The sequence below is a fragment of the Scyliorhinus canicula genome, chromosome 10 (assembly GCF_902713615.1).
Source record: "Scyliorhinus canicula chromosome 10, sScyCan1.1, whole genome shotgun sequence".
Taxonomy (NCBI): Eukaryota; Metazoa; Chordata; class Chondrichthyes; order Carcharhiniformes; family Scyliorhinidae; genus Scyliorhinus; species Scyliorhinus canicula.
This window is the reverse complement of record NC_052155.1, coordinates 38,539,627-38,551,736: the sequence shown is the minus strand read 5'-3', so window position 1 is coordinate 38,551,736 and position 12,110 is coordinate 38,539,627.

The window sequence follows — 12,110 nt, the reverse complement described above, 5'->3', positions numbered from 1 at the left end:
CATAAGTAACTGTTTTGTACAATTTTCTTTAACGATGTACAGAAAATATGTAAAGAAAAAAGGGGGGATGTGGTGATCGTAGATCTGAGTAGATGCAATACAACTGAGCAAACACTCGAGGGAGCACGGGAGAGCTATATATACACAGGGACTGGAAGTGAGGACACACTTCACGGAAGGCAGAACTCGTAGCAGGACACAGACACAAGCAGGCAGCATTTGAGGTAGCCGTAAGTTAAGCTCTGAAGAGAGAACAAATTCACAATAAAGCATCTTCTCCACATTTGAGACTACGAGCTTTATTAAGACACGAGGAACAACACACCAGGCATCAGAGGTTTCAGACGGTGAGCCGGCTGGAGAGCAGCCGGCTGTAGTGGTAGTCTTCCCCAACCCCCGCCCCCCACGACGATCAGTAAGGAAATGACGTTCACCATCTAGATGTACACCTCCTGATCCAGCCCCACAGGCGCAAGAGACGCAACTATGGGCAACGAAGAGTCCACCTTCCTTCGACGGGTGTTCAGACCTTTGCGGGGGGAGGGATGTGATAACCTGCCCGAGAACTACAGGGCCGGACCAATAAGCTTCCCTGTGAGTCTTGTAGAATACGAGCTTTCCTGCTGAGGGGCAGGGGCCCATCAGTGGAGTAAATGGAATCTGGCATAAAAGCTGGCCCAACGGGGGGCCGAGTATGAATGGTCCCGACTGGGGTCTGGAATGTACTGTGTATATAGTTTACGTTCACTGTTTTGTCTTTTATGGACTCGAATTAAAATCTGAAAATACGTACACCCAAAGTATGGAAGTGACTTAATGTGTTACCGTGCAAGTAAATAAATGAGGTTATTGAGCTGAATCTTACCGAAATTTTGGCAAAGTGTCGGGAATTCTGCAGGTGTGAGTGCCAGTCGGCGAAGTGCAGGTCCCGACAACGGAGAATCCTGCTCACAAACCCTCCAGCGAAAATTCTGTTTCCCTATTCTCACGAGATTTTTCGCCCTTGCCACTGATCCCGTGGATGCCGATGAACAAACTAGGAGTCCTCCCGCCCAACAGGCAAAGGCTTTAGCTGCTGTTTGCAAGGAGGTGGGGTATTTAAATGTATGGAGATCACTGCATCCTTAAAATAAAGAGTTCACTTTCTTCTCTGCTCCCCACCAACGTTGTACTAGAATTGACTATTTTTTCACGGCAAAAATAATTTTACACTCAATGACTTCCTGCTCTATCGGTAGCGTTGTGATTTCTATTCACGCTCCCATCTTCCTCGAATTTTTTATTCAAGGGGACCACACCTGGTCTAGATTTTGGAGATTTCATGAGTCTTTACTCAGGGATCATAACTTTATCTCTGGGTTGAATTTGATCTCTTCCAATTGGTCAATTCTCTCTCTGATGTAAGCCCCTCAATCATGTGGGAAACCTGCAAAGCTTATGCTTGGAGTTTGTTCATTTCATATACGGCCAACAAAAGGTGAGAGCAACAACACCAGTTGGAAGTAAAATTGGCTGAAACCGAGAGGGAATATGCCAGGATTTCCTGTCATTCGTTGCGAGAATAGATTGTTGCAATTCGAACGATGCTGGACTTCTTGTTTACTCAACATGCTGAGAGGAGCATAAGGTTTGCAAACAAAAGCTGTACAAAGGAAACAAACCAAGTAGGTACCTGACTTTTCTTACTAGGCCGAGACTCCAAGGGTAATAGATTAAGACGGAGGATATTAATAAGTAGGGAGGCAGTGTCGTAGTGGTACTGTCACTGGACTGGCAATCCAGAGACCCACGGTAATACTGTGGGGACTCGGGTTCGAATCCAGCCCCCACAGGTCCCACCTTTTCTGACACCCTACTCTAAGCTAAACTAAACCCCAGCCCCCCATCGTCCCCCTTTCTGCTGATGGTTAATTTTCCCCAAAGAAGCCGACGAACGGCTGCCACCTCCGGGCAAACACTAACAGTGACCCTCTCAAGGGGAACTTGATTTTCTCCAAACAGAGAAAGCTAGCCATGTCCGATAGCCAGGTCTCCGACTTTGGGGGCTTTGAGTCCCTCCAAACTAATAATATCCGTCTCTGGGCTACCAGGGAAGCAAAGGCCAGGACGTCTGTCTCTTTCTCCTCCTGGATTCCCAGGTCTTCCGACACTCCGAAAATCGCCACCTCTGGACTCGTGCCCCCCCCTTGCTTTTACCACCTTGGACATGACATCCACAAACCCCTGCCAGAATCCCCTAAACTTCGGGCACACCCAGAACATATGTACATGGTTCGCTGGCCCTCTCGCGCACTTTGCGTACCTACCTTCTACCCCAAAGAACCTACTCATCCAGGCCACTGTCATGTAGGCCCGGTGAACGACCTTAAACTGTATCAGGCTGAGCCTGGCACAGTTGTGGATGCGTTCACTCTACTCAACGTGTCTACCCAGATACCATTCTCTATCTCTCCTCCTAACTCCTCTTCCCATTTGCGATTCCGCTCCTCAATCTGCGTTTCCTCTTTATAAATGTCCGAAACCCTCCCCTCTCCCAGCCACATTCTGGAAACTACCCTGTCCTGTATCCCCCTTGGTGGTAGGTGCAGGAAAGTTGAGACCTGCCTGCGTATGAAGTGCCCCTCCTGTAGGTACCTAAACACATTCACTCCCGTCAATTCAATTTTCCCCTCCACCTCCCTCAGGCTGGAAAAGCTCCCCTCTCTAACCAGGGGCGAATTTCTCCGACCCCCAGCAGGGTCGGAGAATCGCCTGGGGCCGCCTAAAATCCCGCCCCCGTCGTGGCAGAGATTCTTCGCCACCTGGGAAGTGGCGGCGGCAGGAATCTCACCACTCCGATCGGAAAGGCCCCTGCGGTGATTCTCCGGCCCGGATGGGCCGAAGTCCCGCCACTGGGAGGCCTCTCCCGCCGCCGAGGTTTAAACCACCTCTGGAACGGCGGGATCAGTGGCGCGAGCAGGCCCCCGGGGTCCTGGGGAGGGCGGGGGGGGATCGAACCCCGGGGGGCGCCCCCACGGTGGCCTGGCCCGCGATCGGGGCCCTCCGCTCAGACTCCGGGCCAGTGCCCTGGGTGCACTATTTTCCTCCGCGGCCGCCAAGGCCTCCGCCATGGCGGAAGCGGAAGAGAACCCCACATCGCGCATGCGCCGACCGGCGAAAGCCTTTCGGCCAGCCCCGCTGCCAGGGGCGCCGGTTTTTTGCGCCAGTCTTCTGGTGCAAACCGCTCCGGCGCGGGGCTGGCTCTCAAATGTGGGGAGAATTCCCCACCTTTGGGGAGGCCCGACCCCTGAGCGGTTGGCGCTACTCCCCTACGCCGGCACCCTCCGTCACGCCGGGTAGGGGAGAATGCCGCCCAGATCTCCCATCCTCTCGACCCCTGCTCTCTGCCATCTCCGGGAAACCTCCATCTAGCCTCCCCGGGGCAAACCGGTGATTATTGCAGATTGGAGACCAGACAGATGCTCCCTCCGCTCCCACATGTCTCCACCATTGCCCCCAGACTCTCAGGGCCGCTACCACCACAGGGCTGATGGAGTACCTTGCCGGTGGGAACGGCAGAGGCGCCGTTACCAATGCCCCTAAACGAGTGCCCTTGAATGATGCTGCCTCTTCTTGCTCCCACACCGACTCCCCCCCCCCCCCCCCCCCCCCCCCCCCCCCCCCCAACCACTCACTTCCTAATCATGGCTATATTCGCCACCCAACAATAATTACTAAAGTTCGGCAGCGCCAGCCTGCTCTCCCCCCGGCTCCGCTCCACCATTCCCTTTTTTACTCGCGGGGTCTTACCCGCCCATACAAAGCCAGTGATTATTGACCCGTTTGAAGAACGACGGCGGAATAAAGATTGGGAGACACTGAAACACAAACAGGAATCTCGGGAGGACCATCATTTTCACTGTCTGCACCCTCCCAGCTAGTGACAACAGGTGCGCATCCCACCTTCGGAAATCTTCCTTCATTTGGTCTACTAGTCGGGCCAGATTAAGCTTGTGCAGCTTTTTCCATTCCCGCGCCACCTGGATGCCTAGGTAACGAAAGCTTCCCCCTACCACTCTAAACGGCAGCTCCCCCAGTCGCCTCTCCTGCCCTTGCCTCGATCGCGAACATCTCACTTTCCCCCATGTTCAATTTATAACCCGAAAACCGGCCAAATTCCCCAGAATCCTCATAATTTCTTCCATCCCTTCTAGTGGGCACCAAATATATGGGATCAGGTCATCTGCGTATAGCGAGTCTCTGTGTTCTACCCCCACCCACCGCCCCAGAACAGCCCCTTCCAGCCCCTTGAGGCTCTCTATGCAATTGCCAGCGGCTCTATGGCCAGCGCAAACAGCAGGGGGGAGAGGGGGCATCCCTGCCTCGTCCCCCGGTGCAGCCTAAAATAGTCCGATGTTAACCTGTTCATCCGTACGCTCGCCATGGGTGCGTGATACAGCAGTCTGACCCAGTCGATAAAGCCCCATCCAAATCCAAACCACCCCAGTACCTCCCACAGATATTCTCATTCCACCCGATTAAATGCCTTTTCTGCATCCATTGCGACCACTACCTCCACATCCCTACACTCTGGGGGCATCAAGATCATATTAAACAGCCTTCTTACATTGGCCGCCAACTGCCTACCCTTAGCGAACCTCGTCTGGTCCTCCCCAATCATGTCCGGAAAGCAGTCTTCAATCCTAGAGGACAAGATTTTGGCCAACAGTTTGGCGTCTACATTTAGTAGGGAGATCAGTCTGTAGGTCCCGCATAGCTCCGGGTCCTTATCCCGCTTCAGGATCAGTGAGATAGTGGCCTGTGACATCGTCGGGGGCAGCACCCCTCTCTCCCTTGCCTCGTTAAATGTCCTCATCAGCAGCGACCCCAGTATCCCAGAGAACTTTTTATAAAATGCCACTGGGTACCCGTCCGGCCCCGGGGCTTTACCCGACTGCATGGCCTTCAGCCCTTCTGCTATTTCCTCCAACCCGATTGGGGCCCCCAGCCCTTCTACCAACCCTTCATCCACTTTCGGGAACCTCAGCCCCCCCTAAGAATTGCCTCATCCCCTCCGGCCCAGTGTGGGGGTTCTGACTCATACAGCCTACTGTAAAACTCCTTAAACGCCTTATTCACCCCTGCTGAATCTCCGACCAGGTTCCCATCCCCGTCCCTTATTTTCCCAATATCCCTGACTGCCTCCCTCTTTCTCAGCTGCTGCGCAAGCATTCTGCTGGCCTTCTCTCCATATTCATAAATCGTCCCCCTCACCTTCCTAAGCTGCTCCACCGCCTTCCCTGTAGTTAACAAGCCAAAGTCTGCCTATAGCCTCCGTTTTTCCCTTAAAAGCTCTGCCTCAGGGGTCTCTGCATAACTCCTGTCGACCTGTACCATTTCCCTTATCAATCGGTCCGTTTCTACTCTGTCTACCTTCTCCCTCTGGGCTCGTATCGAGATCAGCTCCCCTCTGACCACTGCCTTCAGCGCCTCCCAGACCATTGCAGCCGAGACTTCCCCTGTGTCATTAACTTCCAGGTAGTTCTGGATACATTTCCTGAGCAGCCCACACACCACCTCATCCGCTAACAGTCCGACATCCAACCTCCAGTGTTGGCCACCCTCCTTGCTCACCTGTAGTTCAACACAGTGCGGGGCATAGACTGAGATCGTGATTGCTGAATACCCAGTGTTCACTACCCCTGTCAGTAAGGCCCTGTTCAGGATAAAAAAGTCAATCCGGAGTACACTTTATGCACATGTGAGTAGAAGGAAAACTCCTTCACTCTCGGCCGCCCAAATATCCATGGGTCCACCCCCCCATCTGTTCCATAAACCCCTTAAGCTCCTTTGCCATTGCTGCCACCCAGCCTGTAACTTGAGCTCAACCGGTCTAGCCCTGGGTCAATGACTGCGTTAAAGTCCCACCCCCCATGACCAACTTGTGCGAATCCAGCTCCGGGATCTTCCCCAACATCCTCTTTATGAACTCCACATCATCCCAATTTGGCGTGTACACCGGCAGCCCCTCCAGCTTCCCACTAACCATAATGTAACGGCCTCCCACATCCGCAACTATGCTTCCCGCCTCGAATGACACTCGTTTGTTAATCAGGATCGCGTCCCCTCTCGTCTTAGAATCCAGCCCCGAGTGAAAAACCTGTCCGACCTATCCCTTCCTTAATCTAATCGGGTCAGTTACTCTAAGGTGCGTCTTTTGTAACATTGCCACGTCTGCCTTCAGTCCATTCAAATGCACGAACACGCGTTCCCTCTTAACCGGCCTAGTTAGCCCTCTTACGTTGCATGTGATCATCCTGGTTGGGGGGCTTCTCGCCCATCCCCGCTCCGCTGATCAGCCATCACCTTTCTTGGGCCAGTCTCCAGCTCACGCCCCATGCTTCCACAGGCAGCCTCTGCACCGACCTCCTTTTTATCCCACAGCAAATGTCCCTCCCCCATCAGCAGAACATTTTACCCCTCTTCCCCCCAGTAACAGCACTATGCAAACCACCCCCTTCAACATCTGCTCAACCCCCACTGCGCTTCCATGAGCTAGCCTGCCCAGCTAGCTTGGTGACCCCCGCCCATGGCACCAAACATTTTCCCACCTATTGTTCCCTTCCCCTGCTCGGACACACATATGCAAAAGAAAAACAATCCCAACACAAAAGAAACACAAAAATAACGAACAGAAGATCCAACATCTAACATTCACATCTCCATCCCCCATCAGTGCAAATGCAAACTTTTTTAACATGAGCGCTGCAACAAAGTTCCAAGAACTCAGTCCGCCACCAGCCCTTTTCTTCTAGCAAAGTCCATCACTTCCTCAGGCGACACAAAGTAAAAACGTTGCTCCTCATACGTGACCCAAAGATGGGCCGGATACAGCAGTCCAAATTTAACCTTTTTTTTGAAAGGGTCAACTTTATCTGCTTTTTTCCTGGCCATATCTGCACTCAGATCCTGGTATATACACAGGATGCTATTCTCCCAATTACAGCTCCATGTCTGCCTGGCCCACCGTAAAATACACTCCTTGTCCAGGTACCTGTGGAATCTCACCACATTGCCCTCGGGAGTCCCCCACATGCGAGCACTCTGTGAGCCCTGTCAACCTCCAAGGGTTGGTAAAATGTCCCATCCCCCAGTAACCTCTCGAACATGCCCGCTATGTATGCCCCAGCGTCCGCTTCTTCGGATCCCTCCGGGAGACCAGCGATTCTCAAGCTCTGCTGGCGGGACCTATTCTCTAGATCCTCCACCTTCTCCTAGAGCCTTTTCTGCTGGTCTCTCAGCATCGCATCTCCACCTCCACTGCTGTTTGGTGTTCCCCCTGCTCAGTTAGTGCCTTCTCCACTTTCTGGATCGCCCAATCTTGAGCATCCAGTCTAATCAATTCCTTGATCGGGTCCAAGCGTTTGTGTTTCTGCTTCGCAATGCCCTCCTCTAGGAACTGCATCAGCTGCTCCGTCGTCCGCTGGGTCGACCAGCCAGGACCCCGGTCGTCCACCATGCTTTCTCTCGCTGCAGCCTCAGCCCAAGCCTTCCCTGTTCACCTGTTTCTTCCTTTGCAAGTACGTCTGGTCTGCCTCTCCATGCACCGATGTAGGATTCCTCTTCACAATTGCCTCCACCATCAATTTTCCAAATTAAATCCGACAAATAATCGGGTGAAAAGGTCCAAAGGTCCAACCAGAACAGGAGCCACCAAATGTGTGACCTACTCCTTCACAGCCGCCACCGGAAGTCCATATTGCAAATGTGTTTAATAGTGCGATTTCCTTCTGACTAACTCTGTGCAACTTCACCTGTGCCAACTCAGTGCTCCTATATCTTTCTCTGCTTCCGTGGCCTTCCGCTCCTTCAAGATGTAACCCCAGACTGCACTTCAGAAGTGGAGGCAGCAGGCTGATTTCTGCGCCCTCTGGCTTGCGATGGCCTTGGCAAGTGATCTCAGGAGGACCTAGAGGGGCCCGGCTTACTTTTGGGTGACACATGTGACAACTTGTCATCCTACTCTTCCTACTTCGCAGAAGATGCTCTAGTGTCAAGAGGGGGTGATTCAGAAGAGATAGAACCTTCCAGCGCCTCCCAGTGGGAAGCCCCAAGATTGGCCCCATTGCTTCCTCCTTCCTCAGGTGGCACTGGTCCCAGGGATACTCCATGGGGTGGAGCTACAGCTGGAGTGAGCTCCAGAGGCCTCATGTCATCTGGTGCTGCCAGTCCTGGAGGTCCAGCATCGCCTGACCCATGGTGCTGATGTCCTCAGCCATGGTACTCTGTGAGTGGGACATGTCCCTCAGCAAGTGGGCCATGTCGCTCACTGCCTTGGACATGTCCCTCTGTGACTGCATCATTTGTCTCTCAGTGACTCAGACATGTCACTCTGTGTCTGGTTATGTCCCTCAGTGTCCAGTCAATGTTATTGATGTTCTCAGCCCTTTGTGAATTGGCCAAACTCTGGAGCACGCAACAATGTCCATCCTGTCTACCTCCTGTCCCGCGCCTCAGCCATGGACGTTACAGTGTGACTCAAGCCTTGGACATCCTCAATATGGCTCTGGCTCCTGCCCCATTCCTTCCACTGTGGATGCCACCCTTTCAATGTTGACCTGGGTGCCGCACATTGTTGGCAAAATATCCGCCACCTGAAGGTGATTGAACTCCTCTAGTTGCACTTGTAGGTGCTGAAATGTTGCTGACACCCTGCACTGTAAAGTCTTCCTCTGAATTTGCATCTGCATCATTGATGGGATAATCTTTTCCAGAGGTGCGACATCTGTCTTTGGGACATCTGTTCTCTGGGATCGGCCGTCCTCTGACTGGCCGCTCCTTCAGAGTACCTGCCTCTACCTGACATGCTACAGCAAGTGTGTGGTGCTCACCAGATGGTCACTGAGGAGCCCATCCGCTAACATGTCCCACCGAAGTGATTTTCTCTGCGCTGATGGATAGTGCTGGTGAATGCAGTGTCGAGAATTCTGTGTCCTCCCCAGAGGTGTGCTCTGGGTTGTTCTAAGTGGTTGGATGGGGATCATGGAGCCTGGACAGCCTGGCCTCATCTGTTGGGGATCCTGGAATACAAACAACATGGGGTCAACTCTTGAGAAGGATAAGGTTGTGGTAAATGAAAGTCTCACTTGAGATCGTACATCTGGATTAAGTTGCTTTGGACCCTCACTTCTGTGGTACATGGAAGCCTCCATGGCAGCCATTGCACACTCCTTGTCCTCCCCTGGGAGTTCCATGATCTTCTCCTCAGAGGGAGTCTATCTCGGGGATTCCCCCCCCCCATCTTCTGAAGCTCCCTCTTTGGGGACACAGAAAGGACGTTGTGTGAGGTGCCGGCAGGCCAGACTTGGGGCGTTTGTAGATGGTGGCAAATGATGGACAAAGTGCCAGTCAAAGAGGGTAGGGGTTGTCGGGATTTCTGAGTGGTGGGTTAAAACATAGAACGTAGGAAAATACAGCATAGAACAGGCCCTTCGGCCCACGATGTTGTACTGAACTTTTGTCCTAGATTAAGAACATATTAATCCACACCCCATCATTCTACCGTAATCCATGTACCTATCCAATAGCCGCTTGAAGGTCCCTAATGTTTCTGACTCAACGACTTCCACAGGCAGTGCATTCCATGTCCACACTACTCTCTGGGTAAAGGACCTACCTCTGACATCCCCCCTATATCTTCCACCATTCACCTTAAATTGTGTCCCCTTGTAATAGAACATAGAACATTACAGCGCAGTACGGGCCCTTCGGCCCTCGATGTTGCGCCGACCTGTGAAACCATCTGAAGCCTATCTGACCTACACTATTCCATTTTCATCCATATGTCTATCCAGTGACCACTTAAATGCCCTTAAAGTTGGCGAGTCTACTACTGTTGCAGGCAGGGCGTTCCACACCCCTACTACTCTCTGAGTAAAGAAACTGCCTCTGACATCTGTCCTATATCTATCACCCCTCAATTTAAAGCTATGTCCCCTCGTGTTGGTCATCACCACCCGAGGAAAGAGACTCTCACTGTCCACCCTATCTGACCCTCTGACTATCTTAAATGTCTCTATTAAGTCATCTCTCAGCCTTCTCCTCTCTAACGAAAACAACCTCAAGTCTCTGAGCCTTTCCTCGTAAGACCTTCCCTCCATACCAGGCAACATCCTAGTAAATCTCCTCTGAACCCTTTCCAAAGCTTCCACATCCTTCCTATAATGTGGTGACCAGAACTGCACGCAGTACTCCAGGAGCGGCCGCACCAGAGTTATGTACAGCATGACCTTGTGGCTCCGAAACTCAATCCCCCTACTGATAAAGGCTAGCACACCATATGCCTTCTTAACAGCCCTATTTACCTGGGTGGCAACTTTCAGGGATTTATGTACCTGGATGCCGAGATCTCTCTGTTCATCTACACTACCAAGAATCTTGCCATTAGCCCAGTACTCTGCATTCCTGTTACTCCTTCCAAAGTGAACCACCTCACACTTTTCCGCATTAAACTCCATCTGCCACCTCCCAGCCCAGCTCTGCAGTTTATCTATGTCCCTCTGTATCCTATAACATCCTTCAGCACTATCCACAACTCCACCGACCTACGTGTCGTCTGCAAATTTACTAACCCATCCTTCTACACCCTCTTTCAGGTCATTTATAAAAATGACAAACAGCAGTGGCCCTAAAACAGATCCTTGCGGTACACCACTAGTAACTGAACTCCAGGATGAACATTTGCCATCAACCACCAACTTCTGTCTTCTTTCAGCTAGCCAATTACTGATCCAAACCACTAAATCACCTTCAATCCCATACTTTCTTATTTTCTGCAATAGCCTACCGTGGGGAACCTTATCAAACGCCTTACTGAAATCCATATACACCACATCAACCTCTTTACCCTCATCTACCCGTTTGGTCACCTTCTCAAAAAACTCAGTAAGGTTTGTGAGGCATGACCTACCTTTCACAAAACCGTGTTGACTATCGCTAATCAACTTGTTCTTTTCAAGATGATTATAAACTCTATCTCTTATAATCTTTTCCAACATTTTACCCACAACCGAAGTAAGGCCTATAATTACCAGAGTTGTCTCTACTCCCCTTGTTGAACAAGGGGACAACATTTGCTATCCTCCAGTCTTCTGGCACTATTCCTGTCGACAAAGACGACATAAAGCTCAAGGACAAAGGCTCTGCAATCTCCTCCCTGGCTTCCCAGAGAATCCTAGGATAAATCCCATCTGGCCCAGGGGACTTATCTATTTTTACACTTTCCAAAATTGCTAACTCCTCCTCCTTATGAACCTCAATTCCATCTAGCCTGGTCGACTGAACCTGAGTATTCTCCTCAACAACATTGTCTTTCTCCAGTGTAAACACTGACGAAAAATATCCATTTAACGCTTCCCCATCTCCTCTGATTCCACACACAACTTTCCACTACTATCCTTGATTGGCCCTAATCCTACTCTAGTCATTCTTTTGTTCCTGATATACCTATAGAAAGCCTTAGGGTTTTCCTCGATCCTATCCACCAACAACTTTTCGTGTCCTCTCCTCGCTCTTCTTAACTCTCCCTTTAGGTCCTTCCTGGCTAACTTGTAACTCTCAAGTGCCCTAACTGAGCCTTCATGTCTCATCCTAACATAAGCCTTCTTCTTCCTCTTGACAAGTGCTTCAACTTCCTTAGTAAACCACGGTTCCTTTGCTCGACAACTTCCTCCCTGCCTGACAGGTACATACTTATCAAGGACACGCAGTAGCTGTTCCTTGAAAAAGCTCCACATTTCGATTGTACCCATCCCCTGCAGTTTCCTTCCCCATCCCATACATCCTAAATCTTGCCAAATAGCATCATAATTGCCTTTCCCCCAGCTATAATTCTTGCCTTGCGGTTACTCGAACTATAGTATTTCCAGTCAATATTTGGAAAGTTAAAGTCCCCCATAACAACTACCCTGTTACTCTCGCTCCTGTCGAGAATCATCTTTGCAATCCTTTCCTCTACATCTCTGGAACTATTCGGAGGTCTATAGACAACTCCCAACAGGGTGACCTCTCCTCTCCTGTTCCTAACCTCGGCCCATACTACCTCAGTAGACGAGTCCTCAAACGTCCTTTCT